Source organism: Ornithodoros turicata, chromosome 2 (assembly GCF_037126465.1).
Source record: "Ornithodoros turicata isolate Travis chromosome 2, ASM3712646v1, whole genome shotgun sequence".
NCBI lineage: Eukaryota > Metazoa > Arthropoda > Arachnida > Ixodida > Argasidae > Ornithodoros > Ornithodoros turicata.
Window position 1 is genome coordinate 874,578 of NC_088202.1, and position 14,524 is coordinate 889,101.

Below are 14,524 nucleotides of genomic sequence, written 5' to 3' on the forward strand. Positions count from 1 at the left end.
TCTTCACATTGGCATAAGTAGTATTTTGGTTAGGGCTGTGGACGTATTGTGCAGGGGTGATAGCCACTCTTTTTCAAGGTTTTGGTTAAGAGGAAACGTAGATATCTTACGAATTTGCAGTCCTCGCGGGAATTTTCCACTCCTTTCATAAGTAACCATAGTATTAAGGTGAGAGGAGTAGCGCGCAATTTTGTCCGCTATTTTTCTGAGTTGGAAAAACGCCTGAGTGTCACTGCTAGTAGTTTCGCCGGGATAAATTGGTTCAGACTCACCAGTTAGTCAATCCTGCTTCTTAGACGTCTCCTGAACGTGAATTTATTGACCACTTCTGCCGTAGCCTCAAACCCTAGTCTGCTGCACGCCCCTGAAACGCATCTAAATAATAATTCCCTTCCAATGCGTGATGCCGACCAACTACCAAAAGATCGTAACGTTATCAACCTTTCTTCCTGTGAACTTACGAACTCCGATCGTTCCCTACTTGGTAAAGGATTATTGTTCTGCCCTAATGATGCAAGAGTGGATGAATACCAGTTACATTTAGATCTTGATAACATTGCCCAGAGGCTACGGCTTGCAGAATATTTTCATGAAAAGACAGTGTCGAACAGTAATCCGTTTCGTATAAAATCAGAGTTCACTCCAGAACCTAACCGAGATAAAACCCTTGATTTGCATATTAAAGCAGTTCAGAAGTATATCTTCCGTACGTATCAGTACAGCACCAAACGCAAACTCAGGTATAACCTCACTAAGCAGGAGCAAGAAATCTTGTCGGCATTAGAGAACGACAAGTATAACGTAATTAAGAGGGCACATAAAGGAGGCGCGACAGTTGTAATAGATAAACAGTCATACGTTACAGAAGGCCTCCGCCAACTTCAGTGCGCGGAATTTTACAGACCTCTGGAAACTGACCCCACCCCCAAAATTAGTGCCAATGTAACCAAAGTCCTAACAAGGTTAAAAAACGCTAAAAAGATTGACGAGAGCTTGAATACCAGTATTTACTCCCAAAGGACCCTAGGCCTGGTAGATTTTACATGCTCCCCAAGATACATAAGCCGGGTAACCCCGGAAGCGCGATTGTTTCCTGTAATGGTACAGCCACTGAGAATCTTTCATCATTCGTGGATCATCTCCTCAAGCCCATCCCGTCTAAATTCGACTTATACGTTAAGGACACCAACCATTCCGTTCAAGATATACGTAAAATATACCTTCCCCCTAACTGTCTGTTGGCAACCCTAGGTGTCACTTCCCTATATATACTAACATTCCCCACTCAGATGGAATAGCAACAGCAGAGTGTGCACTTAAGAATCCACCCGATCAGGGTTATGATTCATCCGTACTCACTGAACTCCTGAATCTGACTCTAAGATGCAATAACTTCGAATTCGACGACAAACACTACATACAAGTCAATGGTACAGCAATGGGAACAAAAATGGCCTCGAACTATGCAAATATCTTCCTGGCATCCTTGGAAGAACCGTACCTCAGAAATTGTGCACTGAAGCCACTCCTATATAAGCGATTCCTAGATTATATATTCATTATTTGGCCCCACACCGAATGCGACCTTCAGTTGTTTGTTAACGATTTTAACCAAGTGCATCCCCAGTATTAAATTTACATTCAATTACTCCTCCGCAGTTATTAATTTTCTGGATGTGGAAGTTAAACTAGATAATGGAATCATAACCCCCAGTCTGTATCGAAAGCCTACCGACTCCCAACAGTATCTATCGTTCCAGAGTTGCCACCCCAGACACACTAAGCTAGCTATCTCTTATAGTCAAGTGCTGCGTTACCGGATAATATGTTCTAACGATGATGAACTAGACAATCATCTTGAGAGCCTTGAAGGAACATTCGCAAATAGAAAATATCCTAATCAGGTCGTAAGAGCTCAACCGATCGAGAGAACCTACTCCAAAGACAGCCCCGAGCCGATAAGAATTCTTCAGTAAACCTCAATATTAGCTTCAACGGTTATGCCCCGGACGTAAACCACATACTAAAACGGCACTATGCGATCCTCACTCAATCTGATCGTATGAGTCAGGTGTTTCCGGAACCACCCCGCGTTACTTATCGCCGAACATCCAAGATAGACTTGTGAACGCCAAGTTAAACAAGCCGTCGGAACATAACAGTTGTCAACCATGCAACGGACGCAGATGCCAGATCTATAAATTAATGCAAACTGCTACGAGAGTAGAAAGCACAAATTCTAACTATCACACAAAAATTAACGGTCTATTTAACTGTAACTCTTCTAACGTCCTTTATCTCCTTCAATGTAATGAGTGCAAGGCCCAATATATCGGTCAAACAGCTACATCCTTCAGAATCCGATTCAACAACCACAGGTCCGACGTATCAAAGAAACGTAATCTGCCAAGGTCTCGACATTTTAGTAAACCCGGCCACTCAATTAAGGACATAGCCATTTTCGTTCTGCAATCGGGTTTTCCATCCCAACGCCTTAGAGAAGAAAGAGAATCGTTCCTGATTTACAAATTTAAAAGCCACATTAACGGGGACCCCGGCGTCCTCTCAACTGTTCGCAACCTAAATTCATAATTCTCTCAGAATACATACACTCTTTTGTATCTCTTTCAGACTCCTCGGTTGGTCACCCCAGGAAATCATTGCCCTCCTGCGAAGAACATGACTGCCTGTGATTTATTGTACCCATTTACCTTTGTTTGACAAAGCAGGTGTGCTGCCCTCTCCCCTTGTACATATTCCCCTCTCATTCTTTGGAATTGTCTCATGTCACCATAATATCCCATTCCTGTTGAAGACAGCGCTGCTGTCGAAACGTAGAATACCCCCTCTAAGTTTTTAATAAAGTTCCCCTTTTATTCCATGCCCCCTAGAAGCACTGTCTCCACTTCTGATCCTTATTGAATATCTTTATTTTTCGTGGTCAACCGCATTCGTTTATTTCACATATATTTTTTTATGTGCCATGTCATTGACCATTCTTTCACGCGCCGTACGTTGACAGAGGTTTCAATATCGTTCAGCATTTCCCGAAACATCCTGGAGCAGCCAAGACCTGAAGAGATAGTACTATTCTACCACCGTTATATCTCCTCCGCCGAGCCATTGAGCGGAGACGTCGGCTCCGTGCCCATTTCAACACGGGCTCGCCCGCGCGTCCTTGTTTGTTCACCATGACACCAGCCAGCGCTGTCTGTTTGTTTGTTTGTTTGTTTAGGAGGAGGAGAGAGGTTTGCCATGCTGAGCAGGCCTGCTACTGTAGCGCGGTTTTGTTGGGTTCGCTTCTGCTGTAGCGGACGTTTCTCGTCGCCGCATGTAATTCGCACAATTTCGAGCGTTCCACTAAGTCTGTAGCGTATTAGAGGCTTTGTACTGTTGTTCCCACTTGATCTTGTCGTTCTAACAACCCGTCTGACATTGTAACTGTCCGTAAGTGAAAGCGTTTCTTATAACCGCCAGTAGACCAGTCAGTCCCGTTTGAAATGTCAGAGTGAAGACGCGGGCCTGAATCCAGCAACAACAACTTCATTTTGGTTTTGGAGAGTGGGGAGGTTCATCGCCACAGGCGATACTCTACCTCATTGCTGGTGGGAATGTGGTGAATAAAATAACAAGCTCCTTCAAAATAACGATCGAAGTCCGATGGTGGACAGAAATGTCAGAAGAGCTTTGAGCGCAGAGCGTTGCTGGGCTGGATTAGGCCAGGGACCAAGCAATTTCGATAGGGAGAAGGGGCGAGAGTCCAGCTGAGTCCAGTCGCTCTTCGCCTTCAGGATTTTTGCCGTTTCAGGTGTATAATGAATATAACTCAAGCAATATGTTCGATTGCGGTACGCATTCTCATTGTCTGTTTTACTCTATTTGCAGGCGACCTGCACAACGACAGGGAGATAGAACGACAGATGAAACCGTTAGCAACTGTATGATTTGTCCAAACGGTATGTCATATGTCTCTACAATATTCTACATGGGTATCCTGCCATCGTGTTTTCTGGAACGATATTTCGTGCAGGTTGAGCGTATATGAAGCAGCGGCCTCCCGCAAGAGATACACAAGCATCGCGTTCAATGTGGTGGAGGCTCCTGCTTGTCATGACAAGGTTTACATATGCTTTTGCGGAAGAAAGACAAGCTGGACCTGAAACCAGGACATAAATGTGCTCTTTTTTGTTGTTCTTCACCGTTCGATCATTACCAATTTTTGTGCCCGCATGAATTCAACGCTGAGGTGTGTTGATGATAAATGGGTATGCTTTGAAAGGTACGTACTCGTGAGTGGTGAATAAAGTGATTTGATGCTGCTATTTACTTTTTTAGTATGGGTTCTTGGGGGTACTCGTCTACCGCAGACATGATAGGCTTCCTTTCCCTGTATATAGTTTATATAGAATTTATACGTACAGTATGTTTGCATTTTACTGTATGCAGCCAGTTCAGAAGTTTGGGCTAACAGGTATACAGTTTCTAAACAATATGCTTTTGAGTTTGTATTCATTCTGGCTAACGAATCTGTAACCACACCCGCGCCCATTTCTTAGAAGCACCGTATAAAAACTAGATAGGGGATGTAAATATGACTTATCTACCTTTTATCTACCCAACCAAGGATTTTGTATACAGTGCGTATACAATCTGGAAAACTTTTTTCATAAGGGAATGTGTCGTGTGAAATTACTGTATCTGTGGAATGTGCGGAGATGTGCACTGATGCAAGAAGTAACTTGGCTCCTGAAACCAGCGTGCAGATCCAGGTGTAATAATGGTGTAGGTGACGTATGCAAGCAATTCATCATCTTCATATTTTTTTAGTGGACGATTAGTGTGTTGTCGCATGACTGCACTCGACTAGTGAACCAGCCGTAATAAAGTGGGAGGATATCCCCTGTAATTACACTTGCACGGTGTACTTATACTGTGCAATGTACTCTCTATAATTTATTTTTTCCTCCTTTCTTTCTTTTTGTGCTACTCTTAATGTCTCATAAGCCACATGTGCCCTCATGTAAGTATCTTGCTTGCTCTCTCGACAATGTAAAATTGCAGCAAATACGTTCATCACGAATCTGCACTAAAGTTGTAATTCACGCGTAATTCCTACTTACGCACCTAAGGTGTGTATACGATAACATGGCGTTATCAAACACAACTCGTTCACCCGATTATAATGCCTCTAACGGCAATCTCTGTCTCGATACTGCAGATATGATGCCACCAGGTATCCAGATATTCAGGTATTCAGGCGCCAGGAAGTGTGATATTCTCCTTATAACGGCAGACGCCAGGAATTCGAGAGAGAGAAAGGTGTGCGTAAGTGCATGCCTTCGCAAGCAGCAACTGGTGCAGCAGTAACGATAACAGCCGTAACGATAAGAGAGTAAAGTCTTGAATTAAGCAATGAATTGACTTACTTTATCAAAGACACCTACATTGAAAATAAAAATATCTTTCGCATGTAGGCGTAGCGCAGTTCGGTTCGGACAATACGACGTTTTCTGGGTTCTTCGCAAGTTTGCCGCAGGCCGCCAATGCGAAAGTCTAATTGCAAGAATCCCAACTGCACAGGTAGTACGAACAACGTGTTTTGGTATTGGCAGATCATCCCACAAATAAAAAGAAAGCGATGCAATCAAGAAGCCTACGTCAATCGAGAAACGCTCCCTGCCACCATCGCCTATCTATCATTCCCGTATGCTCCAAGAACAGAGAGGGATGTCTTGAAGCACACTGATATCACTTACGTCAGCGGTATGTACCGCCTGAACAGCTGTCATCATAAAAATTGCGGCTCCCATGTCTGTTTCGAAATGGTTAACTTACGACTCTTTAAAATACGATGCTGTATTGTGGAAATGAAGTGTGCTTCAGACATTGTTCGATATGGGCTTCCAGGCTATGGTTACAGTTTCAAGAAGTCAATGTATCCCCGGAGCTGACCTTTAAGGCCAAACTCCATGATGCGTCTCTCCAGTGTTTTATCCAGCGTCCTGCCGCGCCGTTTGGCAGCCAGACCGGCGTCAAACAATAGAAAAGCGACGCTCCCTTCGAAGTCCGAGGCGAATAGATATTAGGCGTTGGTCGATTCTTTCACTTGTGATAAAACTCTTTATCAAGTTACGTGGAGTTTCTTTCCTTAGGAGAGTACAGAAACGCGCACATGGGACGCCGTCCATCCGTCGTTGTAGAAACGCTGCATGCGGTTAAGGCTGGTTTAAGGTATGACGTAGTCTGGGACTACGACGTACCTGTCGCCGGGCGCGTTCGGCGCCGTAAGCCAGCGTCGTTACGCTACGCTTCCTCATCCTACCGGGATCATAATCTGACGCTATTCGACGCAGCGCAAGGAAAACGGTGCCGCAGGTTTTCACATTTCGTTGTGGAAAAGCAATCATACCTGGCAACTGTACCTGCGCACTGGTATTCGACTAAAGACAATCCGTATTCCCACCGTCGGCACTGTTGTGTTTATGCTACTGTAGTATGACTGATACTGCTAAACATGAACACTAATTTAAAGAAGAAAGTCTCGCATCTTCCCAGCAGTTCTCCTTCTTTTGCTTGTCTCAGTAGACCATCCGTTGTGTTTTATATAGGCACGGATGTTCCTTAACAGCTTCTATCAAAAGCTCAATGGGCGACATCATGTTGGGAAATGCGACATCCACCGGAGCCCATGCCAGGCACAGCTCGCTGGCCACCGCCACATGTAGAGCACCCCTGTACAACACCGACTGCGGCTGACGTAGCGGCGCGTTGCCGCCGTGCCGCTCTTCGCCGACTGTCGTCGAACTATGAACTCATCGGCGGCTCGCGATACGCTCCGCTTCGTGTCTCTACGCCCCGCTCCGTCGGCCCTGGCCTTTAGCTTTGGCCGTTTTTGGCCAGCGTCACTTGCCGCTGAGAAAAGCTTGGCGCTCCGCCGCTCAAAATACGCATCATGCAGTTGGGCCTGCGACAGATTACGCTGTATATCATAGGGCGTGGAACGCATTCCTGCAGCCTATGTTCAATGTGACTCTGATGTTATGCGATAAGCCGAGAAACATTGCAGGTTTTGTATTACTCGAACCCCGCTGCTATAAATAAGTCCCATACGACTCTCATCGTAACTACAAAAATGGCCGCAAATTGGGCTCAGAACAAGTTACGGCCAAAGCGACCTGGTCTTCGAGCACAATTACGAATGGCCACGTTGGTAAACAGTCAGTATCTCGAGATCATAGAAGAAGAAGCCTTGTCACCAGCGCGCAACGACAAGGGCAGGCGAGAGAAATTACGGGCCCCTGGGATGAGTGCCGCTAGGGATCCCCTCCTCACGTCTCATGGTGGCTGAAGCCGTTGGGCCCTGGGTCACGCGAGCGCCTGAAGAGCCCGAAGCTCCATCCCCGGCTGCCCTCCCTCTCCCGCCGGCCGTGTACGTGCAAGGGATGATTTACTGTATTTTTTACGAGTCCTGCTGATGTAACTAGCCCGAAACTACCGAAACCATCCGGTACCGCGCGTCTGTTGCCAAAACTGCCGAAACCACCATTGTTTTCGTGCTCTCGTGTCAACTGCTTATGCTATTTCTTGTGCAAGTTGGAACTCCAAGCAATGACAAAAACACAGTGCGCAAATAGAAGAGTCAAGATACAATTTCAGCGCTCAAGGTGAGCCATAATTCGTTGCAATGAACTCAGTTTTTCTTTTTTTTTTTCAGAACCCTCATTTTGGAACGCAAGATTACTTATGTCTCTTGGCGTAGTGGGGCTTTGTAATCATAAATTCCATGCACATCGTCCGGCTTGTCGGTAAATACTCTGTTCGTGTTTTTCGTGCATTTATATGTTTATTTTATAGTATTTAGGATGTCTTGCGCTAATACGGCCATTTTCTTCTTCTTTGTGGCCATCTGTGATGTGTAGGCTAAGATCAATGCCACCCGCATCCCTAATTGAGTTTGAGACACCTGCTGTAGAGGAGTCCACTTGTGGATGAGGAAGGAAATACGGGATTAAGGGGGTCGCGCATTCACACTGCAGCACGCTGGGTGCGTACTCTGTGCGTTCAAGGGTCTACATGCATATGAAAAACACCACTGCCCATGCACTTACCAAGAATTCTTCGGCACCGGGAAACGAGGCAGTTAGTAGCGGTTGCCTCACGTGAGCTAAGTTATAAACTGGCGCGAGGAACGCCGCCGCCTTGACCTGCAGAGTGGTTATGCAAAAGTAGGAAGAAAGAAAGAAATCTATCGTTAGTATATCGCATACAGCATAACTGTGTTCAGAAAAAGCACCACACAACCAACGCAAAAGAGAGAAGAAATGCTTAAAACATAGTACAATAGGAAGTATTTAGAATGTATCACGAGTAACTTTTAGGTGTGTCTTTATCCGCCTTTCCTGTGAAGCGGACTGTGAAGTGAAATATAACCGCCATGTTTTAATGTACCACCATCTAGAGCTCGGCTGTGTGACGACACACACGATTCTTCACCTGTCAGTTCTTTATACTTTTCGTACAAAGTGATTTTGAACACTCCTACAAACTGGGCGGTGTGACCTTTTACCTTCGCCGAGGAAAACAGTGCAAGGCCACCCCGGATTGACGGTTAGGTTTTGACGCATTTGAAACAGGTTAGTATTCACCATTAGACATGTTTCGAAGAATAACAGCAACACCTCCGAAGTTAAAGTTTAAAACTGCTGTAACCTGTGAGAAATGTCTGCGCGATTGTTGACCTTTCTCCCCGAGTCTCCTGTTCTTCGTGTTGCCTGCTGGTCCCATCGTAGAGTAGAGTGAGCAAAAGATGGAAGCTGTGAAGGTATCACCTGCTGTGTGCAGAACCTTGCATCCAGGCGATTTCTACTGATGGCTAGCTTGCGTTCTAGTGTTCCGGGGGGCACCAACCGTGCACCATCGACGACGAATACTTGATTGTAGCTGGCCACGAACTGCCAAATGCCAAGCAATGCCAAGGCAGCGACGAAGGCTGCTGGCAAACAGTGTCCAAATGATATTTAATGACGCTGTGGTAATCCTGTGCAAGATTGGAGGGCTGTAAAGCACAGTCGCCCTCAGCAAAGCCGCGCCGCGTTCATGGCGCAGCTGAGTGCAACACTGTCATCCCGTTACCACCATCCGTCTGCCGCATACACATCTGCCGGCGCTTTTCCTTCGACACACGCCTTTTCATGGAAAACGCTGTCGCAGCCAACACGTTCCTCCACCGCATTGACCCGAAGATGGCCTTCACTGTGTCGCCACGGCTGTCTCGAGAGGAAGGGTCAGCTCCCCATCGTATTCGCCTGAATGTTGCCCGTATTCCATCGTTCCTGTTCACGATCAAGCAGCGTCCCTCTTCGGTGTGCCCCTCCTGCTCCATCGACGCCGACACCCATCATTTACTCTTGACCTGTCCAAGATATGCCGCTCCTCAGACTGCACTCACGCACCGCCTATCTGCCCTGTGACACAGAGACCTGTCTTTGGCCACCCTACTGGGCCCTGTAGGGTAGAAGCAATGGGCTGTTACCAGAGCGCTAATATGCTTCCCAGGTGACTCTGGGCTCCTGGACTGCTCTGAGCGATCGTGCACTCATGCCCCCCTGCTGCCCATGTGCCGCTTGCGTCTTTCTCCTTTTCTGATTCTGCTCTTTTTTCTTTTTTTTTACAAGGAATAGCATGTCGGCTTCTGCCTGGCTGACATTTCCTTTTTGCTGCCTCTTTTTTTCGTAATAAACATATCCCCCCCACCCCCCGCATGAACGGTTAGAAGCGCGCGCTGATCACGGTCCCGTCCTACGTCAGAAAGATGTTGAATGGCGGGAAGGCATCGGTGCACTTTAGTTTCAAGGTGCTTAATGTGGCGAGCCCAGCGCAGGTCCTAGTCCATGACCACACCAAGCAAGCGATGGGAACGTACAGGCACGAGCTTTGTTGGGCCAAACCAAAGAGGGAAAGTTCTCATAGCCTTGCCGGTGAAAGAAAGCTCGACGCACTTTTCGGGCGAACCCGTTTTTCCGTTAACTGCTGCCGCTGTAAAACGCATAAACCGAAACTCAACCGGGCTGAATGAGAAACAGCACAGCGCGGTGCATGCAAGCTACCAATGCAATGATCGCGGATGTGGAGATATGTTCGATATCCGCGGTTGTGCGGATGCGGATACACCTATGCCACATAGCGCCGTTGCGGATGCGGATACTATTTTTATTATTATATTTCATTTTACTTTTAACTTTTCTTTGGGAAAGTCGGAAGCAGGTGCATATGGGGGAAATCTCTGACAAATATACCTGGCCCGGTACAGCAGTCGTAAGGCAGTACTTCCAGATTAGTATGACGGACTACAAATTACAAACAGCATTCTAGGAGCAAGATACCCATACTATGCAAGAAAGAATGATCCAATCTAGTCAACACCTGGTAGCATATTATGAGCAAGTATTGCCTCAATTAGCTTTGCTTTATATCTCACACCTTAGAGATATCACAAAGAAGCAGTGTTGTACGTATCGCCGTAACAGTAATCGATACTTTTTCAGTATCGAAATGCGTATAGCGATACTTTTTTAATTCGGTATCGGAAAAGTATTTCTGTTACAAACTTAGGGTAACGCGATATCTGTATCGTAACCGATACCGATACTTTTTAGTACCCAACCCTTTCTTCACCGACCATATTTCTCACTTTTATTCATTGCCAATGGTCCGCCTAGCCCTCGACAAGAAGCCTGGGGACACACCTACGTGCTCCGTAACCGGAATTATGGAATTATACCAAACGCATGTTCACTGTTTTTCTTTGAAACTGGAGGAAATAACCACGCTGTGTTCAACAAAAGTGTTGAGGTCAACGGACAGAGGTCAAGTCTTTGACAGTGCGCTCTGGATTTCACTGCTAAGCTGCGGTGTCGCACTGAGTCACGCTCTCACTGTGGCATTGTTAACCTCGGATATGATTCCTTGGTCATTGGACTCCACAGTATGTGTGGGCCTGACAATAACGTAATTGTCACACTGGCCTCTCTCAGCTGCCGGAGAGACCACGGCCTGCAAAGACGGCGGAAGACGACTTCGAGAACCAGCTATTGATAAACGTAAAGCACAACGTGCCGGAGCTACATATGAAATATGCTGTCTTTTTACTGCAAAACTTTTCACGTAAGCGATATTTTTATGTTGCATCATCTTCGTATTTCAAAGAAGAGTATCGCGAAAAGCATCGCGTTACTTTTTTTAGTAACGGTAGCGGTACTCCGTTACTTTAAAAAAGAAGTATAGATATTTGTATTTCGATACTTTTTACTCAAGTAACAAGTATCGGTATCGCGATACCATATTTCGGTAACGGGTACGACATTGCAAAGGAGTGAGTAAAGGTATTGGAAAATTGTGGTAGATCGGATAACTTGTGTCTTTTGCGCCATAATTTTTGCAGTGGAATAGATAAAGAAAAAGAAAGATTGTATCTCTAATCATATATGAGGTATTGTATGACTTGAACTGGGTTGGTCCTGAATGGGATCGCTTATAAACAAACAGATCAAGCCTTAAAGTATGTAGTTTGTCCTAGTCGTAGAATGTTTAATTCCTGGAATGTTTGTTGTGGGACTTCCGAATTGTTAATGGTAATACTCGCCTCTGCAGTGCTTTGAACCTGTTGTAATTAGTCGCAGTTTATTTATTTATGCAAATACCTCAAATTACCCCGATGGGGTGTTACATGAGGGAGGGAGTTACAGAGCAAAAGGAAAAGGAACGAGATAAACAACAAACAAGAAAAACCCGCACATATTTGTAGCTAGATACACTCATGAACAACAAGCAAGATAAAACGCGTATATATCACACTGCTAGGCACACTGTTGTGAATCCCCAGGAATCAGTAGTTTAGTGCAGGGGTGTGGGATACAGCACTCTTTGTCAACAAAAATTATTAAATGTTTAAAAGCCGTGTAATGCACCAATTTTCCTTGCAGGTTCAAATTAAATTCCAATAACATGGATATTCCAGAGAAAGGTTTCCTCAAACCAGACACACAGAAATTAAACTCGTCGTACTTGTTTGATTCTGTCTGTTCCTACACGCAGATTTAGAACATTCTGGTTCGCCGCTTTGTTCTTGGAAACAGATATAAGATACTTTTTGACATTTAATGTCGAACTCTTTACCTTGAGCCACATGGAAAGGTCTTTAAAGGTACTGTAAAGCAGTAGACAAGCATGATATGCAGGTGATGTGACTAGAGACTTTGTTGCTTCTAAATACCATATGCGGAACCTTACGACCGACAACGCGGTATAAATATTTTTAATTTGTCATGAAAGATGCGGCGTAGTGGAGCGGTGCGACGCCTGGTGTCAAACAACCCCCTGTACAGCGGGCAACACTGAAAATTGGTATTACATACTATGACATTGGAACTTCGTTATTTTAGTAACTATATTATTAGTTTTCCTGTTTACCTATGTATTCTGAAACCCCTGTTAACAGTTTAACCTGTTAACCCCTGTTTTTGCGAAGTAACCCAGTGCTGGACGCTGTTCGATGGGGGCTTTCCCTACTTCTCTGCTGCGCCTGCGCGCTCCTTTTGTTCACGGCCTCTTTCGAACAAACAAACTCTCTCTGTGAACAAACAAGTCCCGACGCTGTCTGGCTTCTTGAACGTCTGACACATTTTTTTCAACGGCTCAGCATTTCATTTCAGTTCGGTTATCCGTTTATCCTCTGATGTGGGTCGTTGTGTGTGTTGCAGGGGCGGATTTTTTGGTGGATTGTGGTGGATTGTTGTGTTGGGCCCAGTGTTATACGCATGCAATGTGGTTGCCGCCGTATGTGTCAGAAGTACGGATTCATTTCGAATACATAGTACAGCGTTGCCCGTAATCTTTAATTGTAATTTTCTAATTAACTGCACCGTCGATTGGAATGAAGCTTGCACAGTTTTGGTCCTGGTGGCTTGGACTATCGAATAAATGCACTAAATGACATTTGATTGGTGCTGCTTTACAGTACCTTTAAGGGAATTGTTGATTGTGTTATTTAACTGTTGATGATCAATCACAAAAAAAAAACGCCTGTGTAAGCAAGGATAAGCATGAGCATGTTGGTCGTATACATCGTCGAATGCGCCACTGCTGTCAATTGTCAATGTTGTCCACGCTCACTTCTAGGCATTATAACGTGTGTGTTAATTTCATAGAGCTGAAAACATGTACATTGGTGGTGAAAAATGCAAGAGAGACGGCCGTGTGTGCGTCGACCCTGTCTCCCCCAGAAGATAGATTTCTTACCCACATTCTCCATCCTATTTTCCCTGCGGCAAACTAAATCAACGGCGTTTTCTTTCTTCCACCTCATTCTTCTATTTAATCTGTAAAACTGAGCCTAAAGAATGGAAGCTAGGGCAATGTAAGCTTAATCTTAAAGCGACTATAAAATGATTTTTTTCTCGTTTCATCGGAAAGAAACAAAATTTCTGAGTCTAGAACCAAAATTTTACCTTCGTCATGCGAGAAGTATTCTCGGGAGCGAATTTAAACGAAGCGGCGAAGGGAGTAGAGCTGGCGCAGCGCCGTGGCGAGCGGCCACACGGAGACACATCGAACAGCTCCGGTTACACCGATAAGAAGTCTGTTGCCGATTTCCTGGACTGCGTTACCGCCTATCAGACGGGTATGGGAATCTCGGACGAAGTACTAATCCAACACCTGCATCTGCAACATCCTGCAGCCTTTGATCGGAGACGCCGCCCGCTGGCTTCGGTTGCAATTGGAGTTACGTCCCTTCACGACTTCCATCGTCGGTTCAAAAACGAATTTCTTCCCCCGGATTACGGATATCGTGTCCTGGAGGAATTACGTAAGCGAACTCAACATCCTGAAGAAAGGCCATCTGAATTCGTTCGGGCGTGTCACTCCACTTCATCGTCCAGTCCCCCAATCCCGCTCTGCACAGAACACTGTTCGGATCACTGGCTCGGCCACCGTCCGGCAGCACACCGTGACCACCTGGACTGTGGTGTCCGAGGGCCAGCCAGTGTCCTAGGCCTCCCGATCACCAGGACTGCTCAGCCGCAACCTCTCCACGGGGACGACCTCAGCCGCACCCCAACCCTCTTCCGAGGACTAACCCTCTCCAAGAGGCACCCGGCAGGCCCCCTACAGACCCTGACAGCAGAAGAACGTCACCTTCCCGGCCGGTGTACCAGCTCCCGGAGGTGCATCGCACCACCCATCGCCTGGGACCCGTGCATCCGGCCCGTATTGAAGCTGCCCGCCCGGCTACAGAAACCGACACTGCGCTGGTCACACTGAGGCTCATCCTGCCTGAATCTAGCGGAGACCGACCACCTTCAGACACCTCGGGTACCGCAGGCACCACGACCACCCCCAACGCGGATGACATCCTCCTCGATCTTCCTGAAGGCTTAATGTCTGTATAATCTTCTGGGGCAGGAGAGTATGGGATATGTAAGCAGCCGTTAGAGTGCACGCACTGTAGCGGCGACAGCAAGGGGGC